Below are 13,013 nucleotides of genomic sequence, written 5' to 3'. Positions count from 1 at the left end.
ATAGGACTCCTAGTCAAGACTCCTATTCCCTTACAACTCCTAATTCTTCTCTAAGAAAATACCTCCTACATGAATGCCCCTCTCAATTAGGACTCTCCTAGCTAGAGTCCTAACAGAATGTCCCTCTAAATTAGGACTCTCATAGCTAGAGTCCTAACAGTTTTACATGAATGTCCCTCTCATTTAGGACTCTCCAAGCTAGAGTCCTAACAGAAGTCTAGGACTTGCCATAGAAGCTTATCGGAACTTGCCAAGAAGATCATCGTAAAGTCCAGGAGCTTGCCGGGAGTCCATCGGAGCATCACCGAGAGTTCGTCGGATGTTCGTCGGAAGTACGCCAGAAGCTCGCCGGAAGAAGCGATTGACTCACCGGAACATGAATTGCAGTAATGATGTCTTAATTGTCATAGTTAGAGTATAGATTAAGTTAAGATTGGAGGGTAATCCCACTAACTTAATTAGGGGCCAACTGGGCCCTTAACAGACCCAAAATGGGCCGAATGGAATAGCCCATTCGGCCCCTGAATTCCTGGCCAGTGGTGGCACTACCTGGGAGACTCGGTCTCCCAGGAATTCTGGGCAATGGTACTGCCCCTGTCAGGCGGTGGTACCGTCGATAGTTACTGCTGCTAGCGATGGTAACGCTCCTATCAAGCGGTGGTACCTCCAGAGCTCGGTCTTCGAGTGCTGTCAAGTAGTTGTACCGCCCAGACTGAGCGGTAGTACCAACCAGCATCAGATGACAAGCGGTAGTACCACCCAGTAATGGTAGTAGTACCGCCAAGACCCCAAAAATATGAGAGTGGTTTAGTCGAAATGACCTACATCCACTTTCGGATTCCTCGTCCGTCAAGGTCACCGACATCCACTAATGGCCTTCCTTCAATAGGCGAAGGCCAACCACCTTTTACAACTCTTTCTTCTTTTGCCGGGTTTAGGAGACAACCCTTACAAGTCTCACTCCTCTTTCTTGGATGGTTACAAGGCTAAGAGATGAAAGAGGAGAACTCTTCTTACTTTTACAACACTTTAAGACTCAAGAATTCAAGATTATGCCAATGCCTTTGTGCTCTTTCATGCAGAAAAGGGTGGGGTATTTATAGGCCCCAATGGCTTTAAAAATGGAGCAAAAAAATATCTCATCCCGGATTTTCGGGGTACTAACTATACCACCGCCATTACTAGATGGTACCACCGCCTGACACTTGATACTGGGTAGTGCCACCACTCAGTTTGGGCGGTACTACTGCTTGACAAAGCTCGGAGACCGAGCTCTAGTGATACCATCGCTTGACAGGGGCGGTACTACCGCTGGCAAGTAATAACTGCCAATAGTACCACTGCCCAGATCACTTGGGGGATTGGGTCACCAGGCGGTGCCACCGTTGGCCATGTTTTCAGGGGCTGAATGGTCTATTCAATCCAGCCCAATTCAGCCTTGTTAAGGGCCCAGTTGGCCCTAATTAAGTTAGTGGGATCACCTCCCAATCCTAACTTAATTTACGATTCTAACTATGATTAAGACAAGAAATTAGTCAAGTACGTTGATTTCTCTTTTGGCAAACTTCTCGACGAGTCTTCCGGCATGCTTCCGGCGAACTCCCGATAAACTCTCAACTAGTCTTCCGATATGTTTCCAGTGATCTCCCGACAAGCTTTCGGCGAGTCTTCTAGCGTGCTTCCGATGATCTCATGATGAACTCACGATGAGCTCTCGGTATATCGTCTGAATTTTTGACTTCGGCCCATCATCTACTTTACGCCTTACTATTATTGTAGTTAATCTTACACACTTATCTCAATACATGGATTAGATCAAATACTTTACCAATTGATTTCATCATCATCAAAATATGAGATTCAACAAAGAAAAGTCGACAGTACAATCATATTTGCTAGAATGAGTTTTCCAGACAGAAAAGGTGCGAACTCACGAAGCAACTTTGATAAAAACGAAAAATAGCTCACCACCAAGTTTAAAATCACAAAGGGATAATACTCACCTCTCAAGAATGCATCCAAGAGATACAGAGTTTAAGAGAGCATTCCAAGAGAGCTTTTGCCAATATCCCTAGTTTCTAAAGTCCTTTCTAAGCCCTAAAAGCCAAAATAAGTACTAGTACATGAAATAACCCTTCATACATAGGGAATTTCGAAATTAAGTGTTTTACAACTGCTAACCAACTCCTTTAATATATTCTTTAGTCATGAAGAAAAGCACCTTGAAACAGCTTTGACTTTATGCAAGGAATATACTGATGAGCTGTCATATTTGAGTGGGTTGAGTTGAAGATTACAAGACAATATTGTTGGCTGAAAAAAATACTATATCATCAGCAAGGTTTATATAAGCAAATTGTAGCAAATTAGACATTCTCATGTCATCAAGCTTAGCTTGAAGTTCTTCCTCAAAGGTTGCCTTATTGAAGTTCTTCACTCAAGGTGTCAAAAAAATGATCTTGGGTAGTAAGACAATCTCAATGTCGAAGGCCACATTGAAACGAATATTATCTTAACTCAGTCTCGAGCATCATTTGGGAAGCACACAGGATGCCAGGCAACTCATCTACCAAAGTGCCATTGGCATCATGACCCATGTCTTAAGTCTCTCTAGGATTGCTTTGATGGTTACCTCAACCCATCCATTGGTCTACAGGTTAGCCATCGAGCTAAACCTCGATTGAATTTTGTATGATTGGCAGAACTCTTTGAGCTTGACATTGTTGAACCAAGTCTCGTTGTAAGTAATCATTGCTCTCGAGATTCCAAGGCAGGTGATATTCTTTCGATGAACCTCTCAACTTATCTTTCAATGATGGAGTCAAGTGGCTCAACCTTCACCCACTTCATGAAGTAGTCTATTATAATAACAAGGAACTGGCACTAATCAGAGGTTAGTGAAAAAGGATTGAGGATGTCCATTCTCTAATGAACGAAAAGTCAGCCATAGTCGATCGAGGTCAGGGCGATTGACGGTTGGTGTTGGATTCCTGTGAACCTTTAGCATCGATCACACCTTTAAACTCAAGCTATGGCATCCTTCCACAGCATCATCCATTAAAATCCCTATCATAGGACCATGAAAGCAAGACTTCATTCGTCAATGTGCTCTCTGCATATGCCTTCATGGACCTTGGTTAGGACCCTCTCTATCACATCCCAAACTTATTAAAAATCATCATTTCATTATTCATAATTTACAAAGACTCTTTTTTTCATCTTTGAATTCAAATCCCTGTCTTTACAATACTAAATATTTTTAACTAAAGAAAAAAATCATATTTTCTTAGTAGAGCCATAAGTGATGAAAAAGTCTCTTCCACCCAAGCCTCAAATCTACTACAAAGTAATAGATTATTCTAAAAATAAATATAAGATAAAAACATATCAAAAACTACACTTGCCGATAGGAATATTTGAAAAATCATAAAAATAATCTTTAATATTTATGAAATATATACAAATGTAAACAATTAAATATGAAATGGTAACATATCAATTCATTATGAAATTCACATATTAGAAAAATAATGATAATTCTTATACAGTAAATAAAATCTTGTATCGGTCACATGTAACATATCTTGATGATATACATAACAGTTAAATAATAAAGGCATACATCATACCCCAATGGTTCACTCTTCCAATAACAAATGGAAAGACATAACATACTCTATAGGATAAATTCCTTATAATAATGGATGAAGAGAACTCATATTATACTCTGAATAGTGGATGGAGTGTATCTCTCGCTCACCTAAGTAAGGACATATTCCTCTTAATGGTAGATAGAGGAGCTATCTAACCAACACATCTGATGGCCCGCTAATCTTGGAAGAGAATCGCCCTACTTGCTCTTGGCAATGATACATAGTTAACCATGATCATTCATTTACATTCATTCATTCATTTATGCATATAAGAAGTAGCATAATAACATATTATGATAGAACACATGTAATATATGACCTGCTAGACTATGTCATGGCTCCGTAGCTCATTTTGTAGGTTGCACTTCTAATATGGACCATTTAGTATAGTCACATATACTATATAATAATTATTATATCAATATAATCAATTTAATAAAAAGAGAAGAAAATCAATAATTATTTTTAAATGACACCTTCAAATAATGCTTTTAAGTTCATCAAATTATAAAGACATTAGGCATTAATCTCTCAATTATTCTCAATCACCAAGAACCTTAATTAGAATATCCCAATTGACTTGAATCAAACTCAATTCAATTAAGACCTAATGGAACCAATCTTAAATCCTTATAGAAATGATCTAGAATTACCTTAGACGGGTCTAATTTAGATTTGATTGATTTCAATTAACTTAGACTTGAATTGATCACGTTAGTTTTGAATAATCTTGAATTGACTTGAACCAATCAAACCTATATGATTCAATCAACTAATGAGCTCAAACCAATAAAGGGAGAGAAAATTGGACTATGTCCTATAGTGCTAGCATAGACCGAATTGATCCACCTTAGCCTTAGACAAGTCATATGCGTCGCACATGCTTGTCCCAAGTAAAGGTTAGATTGAGGTACAACGAGTTAGATAGACGAGTAATAATATGTCTAATACCAATCATATAGTTGGGTAGGTCTAGCTTTATAGACTCGACTAAGCCTCACTCAAGAGTTAGGCTGATCCTTACCATTGAACTGGGTCATATTTAACTTATGAGTTGGGTTATGTCTAGCTATATAGGTTGGGCCATGCCTAACCACATGGGTTAGGTCATGTCTAGCTGAGTTGTGTTTGCCCACATGAGCCAAGTTATGTTTGGCCACGTAGGTTGTCATACCTATCTATATGAGCTGGGTCATATCTGACCACGTTGGATAGGTCATACTTGACCACATGGGCTAGGTCAGCCTAACCATATAGGTTGGACCATACATAGCCACTTGGGATGGGTCATACCTGGCCATATAGGTTAGGTATACATAACCACATGAGTTAAACTATAATCACGTTTTAGATCATGTCTAGCCACATGAATTGAGCTATATCTAACCACATGGGTTGAATTATGTTTAACCATATGGGTTGGATCATACGTGACAATATGAGTTAGATTATATGTAACCACATAAGTTAGAACATGCATAACCATATGAGTTAAGTCATATCTAGCTACATAGACTAAATCGTGCTTGGCCACATAAGTTGGATTATGTTTGGTAACATAAGTTATGTCATATCTGGCCACATGAGTTGGGTTATGCTTAATTACATGAGCTAGATTATACTTGACCACATGGATTAAGCCGTGCCTGACTATATTGGATGAGCTATATCTGGCCACATGGGTTGGGTCATGCCTAACCATATAGGTTAGACCATACTTGACCACATATGCTAAGTTATATTTGACCACATGTGCTAGGTTATACTTAGTCATATGGGTTGAGTCATACTTGGTCACATGAGTTGGTCTAGCAAATAAACTTAACTCACATCAGTTTAACTCCTCTTATTAAATTAGATTTTAATATTTTAAAATAATAATCAACCTCAATTCATTCTTTTTCATGAATTAGCTAATTTAGATTCATGATTTTAAATTTAAAACTAATTAAATAATAAAAATTCATACATTTTTTCTGGAACATAAATATGTCTAATTAAATAAAATTAAATAATCATTCTAACATGATAATTTAATTATTATTATTTATTAATCATAAAATATTAAAATTAAAATATTATTATGCATCATATAAATTATAATAATTCTAATATTAAATATTTTAAAATATAAATAAAAGCTGATATAAAAATAATATAGGATCCTACCTCTTCTTAAGGATCCCTACTAGGCTTAGTAAGGATCCCTACTAGGCTCAGAAGATGAGATAAAAAATAATTTTATTTTTATTTTTATTTAAATTTTATACACAAAAATAGTATTGTAATAATTTTTATGGTTCACACACAAAAATAAAATTTAAATTATTTACTTTTTAACTTGTCTATATTATTAATAAATTTAATTTTAATCATTTCTTTTACCATATTACACATTATTTATGGTAATTTGATTTATGTGAAGGGAGAAAAAAATCATAGGTGATTACACTCTCAACCTCGCATACGAGGAGTGGTTTATTAAAGACCTATGATAGTGGCAATTAATAATGATATAGTGTTTGACTCGTGGAGTTTAGGAGGGATTGTTAGGGAGGGTCCTATCCCTCTTGTAATGTAGGATCTCGTCCATCCAACATGACACATCCTTAGTCTAGGCGATCTCGAGGGTGTCAATGCTTTATGCTGATAATGTCTTGACTTGCACTTTGCCATCCTTCACAGTTTGGGTTAAGGCCAAGGATCAATCAATTGGTTGATCTGAGGGAGCAAGTAGTTATCTTTCAGATATACCTTGTTGAAATTAGTATAGTCATCGTACTTTAGTCAATTTTCATTATATTTCTTAACAAGTACAATATAGGCAAGTCATTTGAGGTATTGCACTTTAGAGATAAAACCAGTGCCCCACAACTTGTCTACCCTAGTACTGATGACTTGCTAGTAGTCGGGGGCAAACTTTTGGAACCTCTACTTCACTAGGCATGCCTCAAATGAGAAGTTTAAATGGTGCTAGATCACGTTGGGATCGATTCCATGCATGTTTTTTAATGAACATGCTACGACTTTAGAGAAAGTTGATGAGTCATACTCGTCTCAACTTGGGTAGTACTATCATGACCATAATAGTTCGATTGGGTTAGATTTTGTTAAGAGGTACCTTGACTAGCGACTTCATAGGCTTGGGTTAAAGAGTCGGCTTGATGGCATCTCAAGGATCTATTAGGGGCACCTAGGGTCGAGCCCTCTTCAGAAAGAAAATTGCTATTAGATAGCATCAGCATGACTCTTTGGGATTGCTCCTAAGCTCCCCAATGCCCACTATAATTAGGAACTTTATCAATGTGTAGTAACTTGACATTATTAGCCACAACTTGTTCAACATCGGCCAATCTATGATTGCATTGTATGTCAAGAGAATTTTTACCATCTTGAACATGGTTAGAACCATCTTGGAGTAAGGTTTGGCTTTAAAGGTGACATATGCTAGTTATAAGTTCCCTACAAGCCAATCATGTGAGTAATGACATATATAACATGACATATATTCGTTTTGCTTATTATTATTATGAGATTGTCTTACTTTATATATATATATATATATATATTATATGCAATAGGAATCAAATCGTGATAAGATCACGATAATGAGATCGATTCACCTTTAAACATAAACCCTAAATAATCTCGGTCATAGGTTACTCGAGAGGGACATTAATATAATCAAACAAACTAGTGTACTATATACCCATCCAAATGATGGAGGTGGTTATTCTCATAGATGCTTGTGTGGGGACACTAGGGATACAATGTAAGTGCTCTTTGGAGAATGAGTTCACTGATTGATCCACTCATGGAATGCTGGATGATTTATGATATCTTATTGTCAAACAGTGATTCTGTCATCCCAATGGTATATCTAGTCTTTTAACTTGAGATACCAAGGATGTCATGTATGAGTACTCTACTCTTTGATACTATACTTATAGGCCTGGAAGTCCCAAATATAGCACAACAGATCATCGGGAGTGATAGCCAACCTTATGAGGGCTATTGAGTATCGATAGAGGATCATTCACTCTCAGTATCATAAGAGAATTATCCCATATATTTTTGCTCAGACAAATCTTTGGTCAGGGTTATTTAGATTGAGAGAGAAAAAGTTCTCTAGAAGAATTCGATTAGAGCAAGACTTGAGTAGAAACCATATGGGCTTGACAACACCATGCTTGATATACGGTCTCTATGATATTAGATGGATGAGAAACTATAAATACATGACAACTGAGGATAAACATGTATAATGGATTAGATTCTCCTATATCATCTGGGAACTACGGCGTAGTGGCCTAGTACATTCGTAATCAATAAGTCGAGTGAATTATTATAAAGATAATAATTCATTTAGCTAGAAGGAGATCTGATATGTATGACTTATAGCTAGCTTAATATTGGGCCTATAGGGTCACACTTTTATGGTAGGTATTGCGACGAGTAGAGGTTCGGATATAAGATATCTGTTGGAGCCCCTATCTTATTGGATATCCAATAAGCCTCTAAATTATTGGATCTTAAAAATGAGATACAATAAGAGCTAATAAGAGATTATTAGGTAGAGAACCACTAATAAAAAAAGCTTGGGTAGTTGGATGGAGATCCAGTACCCAATAGGGCATGATCCATTATGGTTAAGTGTTAGGATCAAGTCGGCACTAAGAGGGGGGTGACTTAGTGCAATAGTAAAATTACGTTGAGTCAGAAATCTTCATACGATAAAATCATTTCGATAAAGTGCTTAACTTAAAAGCATATGAAAGTGTAGTGAAAGTAAGAATTCAGTTTGCAATTTAAGGAAAATGCATAACGGAAATGTAAACCAGATTTTTATAGTGGTTCGGTCGTCGTGACCTACATCCACTCTCGATTCCTCTTCACTCGAGGCCATTGGCTTCTACTATCGATCTTTCTTTAACGAGCAAAGATCAACTACCCTTTTACACCCCTCTTCTCCTTTTCACAGGTTTAGGAGACAACCTTTTATAAGCACTCACTCCTCCCTAAATAGAATTCTAAACTTAGAACTAGAGGAGGGGATTTCTCAAATGATTGCTATAGTGTTTTCCCACTTTTAAGCTCTTTGTGCTTGTGTATATTAACCAAGGATAAGAGGGATATTTATAGGCCTCAAGTGGATTCAAACTTGGAGCTTAAAAGTGTCTCATCCTTAGTTTTCAGGGTATTGGCGGTACCACCGCTTGTGCTGGGTGGTACCACCGCTTGCAACACTAACATTAGGCGGTACCATCACCTGACACCTTGTCACTAGGTGGTACCACCACCCAGTCTGGCGGTACCACCGCCTGACAGTCTCTCGGAGACTATGTCTGGGCGGTACCATCGCCTGACATAGTCTCGGAGACTATGCCACCGACGGTTCTACTAGTTTGGGTCATTGTTTGGGCCTTTCACTTAGCCCAACATAGCCCAAATTTGGGCCCAATTGGCCCTTAATTGAGTTGGCCCAATTCCAACCCAATTATGCCTAAAACCTACTTCGATCTAGACAATTATTGCAAAGCTTGAATCAAATGTTGTCCAGCATGTCATTGGTTTATCGACGCTTCGTCCGATTCTTCAGCGCATCATCCTCTCTTACGACCTATTGCCCAATCATCTAGTTGACCTCCTTAGCACAATTTCCACTCTTCTTGACCCGATGCTCGAACCCATGTCCCGACGCCTTCTACCGATACATCGACCGATCCTCTGGCTCGACATCAAATCCTCTGACATGTTCTACTCCAGCCCAATATAATTCTTCCAACTTTAATTGTCTCTCCCTGATCAAAGCTTTCTGCATTACCCAAAACATAGATTAGATCATAAACACATCAATTGGTTTCATTAACAAAATTCAAGATTCAACATTAAGTTGAAAGGGGACCTCTATAAATAGGAGGAAACCAAAGGGCCATAGGTTAGGCCTATTTTGGCTGCCACCTCCTATTCTCGTCTCCCCCTCTCTTCCTTAACCTACAGTCCCTATTTAGGACATGTAGATAGTAAGAAGGGCCACCCCTTCTTGATTGCGTGGTATGCACAGCGAGGAGGATCATGCAGTGATTTGAGGAGCATTTTCGTAGCCTCTGCCATATGAATCACTACTAGAGAGGAGGATAGTTGACCTCCTTCATCATCTCCCACAGATTTGCAAGAATTTAGGGATATACGATCTCCCTAGGTAACACAATTTTCTTATATGCGTAGTTTTCGGTTTCACAGATTTTTGCGCATCAATCTTTGCACGACGACAAGAGACTAATTTTTTTGTAAAAATCTAGGATTTTAATTTTTTGTTCTTCCACTACACATGTGATGTCACCCTAGATTTTCCAATAGTGATATCAAAGCCCGGTTGTTCATGCAAAAGATTGGTTTATAAACTGCATGTGTTGTGTTCAATCACATAGAATTATTTTTGTATGATTGCTACAATTTTTATCATAGTTTTAAGAACTAGACTACACATCTTTTCCCTACTTAAAGGTGCTTTAGATCAATGTTTAGTCACCAAAATTGTTACTGTAGAATAGAGGAAAAAGGGCAGCAACTATTGCTGCCCTGTGGTTTGGCCAAAGGCTGCTTCCAGCCTTGTTAGAGAGCACACCTTGCTGCTCTTGGTCTGGTCAAAGGTAGTAAGGTCGAGCACAATAGGGCTGCTCATGGTTTGGGTATTGGCAGCCCTATAACCATGGTTTCCTAGCTACAAGGGGCACCTCTAGCGATTAGGGTTTCCTAGCTGCCTAGGAGACCATGGCAGCTAGGATTCTTGGTTGCATGGGGCAAGCAGGCAGCCAAGTTTCTTGGCCACCCAAGGTTGCCTTACAGCTAGGGTTTCCTAGCTATAGAGGACTCCTTGGTAGCTAGGGTTTCCTAGCCACACAAGGCAACCCTATGGCCTAGGATTCCTAATCGTAGGGGAGTCCTTAGTGGCTAAGGTTTCCTAGCCACATAAGGGACTACATGCCATGTGAGGTCACCCTATTGTCACGGACAAACTTCTCAACAAGATGTTGGATGTAATGCTTATGTGTGTCCGTGTCTTTTGGCATGTTCATGCCCTGTACAGAATGTAAAGGGGCGGCCGAAGGCTTATAAGTCCCATTTTAGTTGGGTGGTGGCCTCTTTAGGCTTGTAAATAAAGGTTGTGTCATGTGGACACGTGCGAGAGCTTTTCGGTCTGTAATGGACCATTTTACCCTTTGTTGTGCCACTGTTCAGAGCTTGTAAAGTCTGTTTGTAATTTGCATTGTCTATGAAGTGTTTTTCGGACATGTTTGCTTGTGGATCCCGTTTGAGGCGTTCTCTCTAACCCGTTCTCTCTTTTGGTGGTCCTAAGGGACAATGGGAGGCTTCGGGGAGGCTGACCTTTGCGGACGGACACGCAAGGGTGCCGCACGCCTTAGGCAAAACTAGCTAAGGTCGTGACATATGGTATCAGAGCGGGACAAGCACTCATAGAAACACTTAGCATGCAAACGTGGGGGACCTAGTGGGGCTGCGTTGAGGGCAGTCAGCACACGCGCGACCGTTTGGGGAAAAACGGGCATGGAGATGTAGGGAAAAGAGTCGCTCAGAGGAGCGGGCATCTGACATTGGCATTCAGAGGAATGGCCAACCCTTCGTGCAAGAGGCACCACGAGAACAGGCAAGCTTGGAAGAATTTGGAGCGCACAAAGGTTGGGGTGGCTGAGTTTGAGCTACGGCTCAACGTTGACAACTATACTTGATGGTGCTCTAGGCAAGCGAGGCGCTTGGCAAGAATGAGACCATGCAAGGTGGAATGAGTTGTTCAGCGATCGAAAGAGTTGTGCAAAGCTCACAGAGGTGAGGGGAATTGCTAACTCAAAGAATTCGGTACTCATGCATGGGTTTGTATGCGAACGATGGAGTGTTCGCGGCCATCCCAAGGCGGCCGAGACTCGGCACCATGGAGCATTGAAACTTTCTCTTCGGCATGTGAAGGATACGTCCGTAGGAGGCTGAAGTGTGCAACGAGTTCAGCATGTTGCTAGACCTTGAGGGGCGTAGTGGTGGCTGTATTGACGGGGAGTCGCAATCTAGCAAGTGCGTTTGCAGGAGGCAGAACAATGCACAGTTTGTTCAGCAGATCGGAGTAGTCCAAGGGGATGGTGGCCTCCGAAACGAAGAGAGATGTTTCTCCAATGGGACAGTTATCCAGGAGGGATAAGTTCCGGCTCTCCAGAGGGAGAATCCTATGAGACGGACCTCACAAGTTGAGGAGGAGTACCTCAACAAACAACAACTCCACGAAGCTCGATGGACTGAGCAAGCGGCAAGGAGTTGTCGCATGATCTCGCTCGAGAGAATGCATTGGTGGATGCATTGCGAGATCAAGTGGGGGAGCGACCTTAAGCAACTTAAATGAAGGCACACTTGGAGTCGATGTGGAGATCGGACTCAAGGGAGGGCTGACCCGTGGAATGGTGGGCGCGAGGGCCACCATCGACTCAATGCAGAAACGAGGAGCGGAGCAACTTGGGTGTAACTTGGCGAAGTACCCAAGCCGCATGAAGGAAGCCAGCATAGAAGTTGGAACATGGAGCAGAGGCACAGTGCTTTCCTTAGACAGAGGTCAAGGACATGAACTCTTGCAGAGGCAAGAGTGGGATCATGTTGTTCCATGGGTATTTCATTCTGACGGAGCGGACTCATCTTGCATGGTGCCAAAGACGAAGGGAGCTTCAGGGCACATGCACCTTATCTCGGAGGAGCATTTGATGAAGGAACTAAGGCGACTCAATTTGCGGAGGCGAAGTTGAGTTCAGAAGGCCTTAGCACGGGGCAAGAGGACACAGAGGCGGGTACTCTTGAAGAATATGCCACAGTGTTGCCATTCGAGTTGCTAGGAAGGAAGCGGTGCGCAGCAGAGATTGTGCTGGTAGGGGCAGAGGCCCAGGATCCAAGCAATGGTGCACAAATTACAGCGAAGTCGGCGGACTTCGGGAGCTACTAGGCGACGGACTGTCCTAGAGCGGTGCTTCATCTAGGTGTGACCCAAGAGTGGGTGGATGAAGATCGATTGCCAAAGGAGCGAACAAAATCGAAGGTGGAGGAGACCCTGCGATGTATTGGCAGAGGCCACACAGCGGAGGGTTCACAATTCGAGTTTATTCCACAAGGATCAGAATGCAATGGAGATGTCACCAGGAGGCGACATGGTGCAGCGGATCGTGGTGGAACAGTTCGATGGCAATGCGATACACACGACCTTGTCCCGTGAGGGATGAGATCATATGGAGGTATGATCGGGAGCTACTGGGAGCTCCGCTTTGGTGAACAACACGACGGCAAGAAGGGCTATGGATTCAAGGAGTG

Source organism: Musa acuminata, chromosome BXJ2-4 (genome assembly GCF_036884655.1).
Source record: "Musa acuminata AAA Group cultivar baxijiao chromosome BXJ2-4, Cavendish_Baxijiao_AAA, whole genome shotgun sequence".
Lineage (NCBI taxonomy): Eukaryota > Viridiplantae > Streptophyta > Magnoliopsida > Zingiberales > Musaceae > Musa > Musa acuminata.
The sequence above is the reverse complement of the archived record's forward strand: the minus strand, read 5'-3'. Positions refer to the sequence as shown.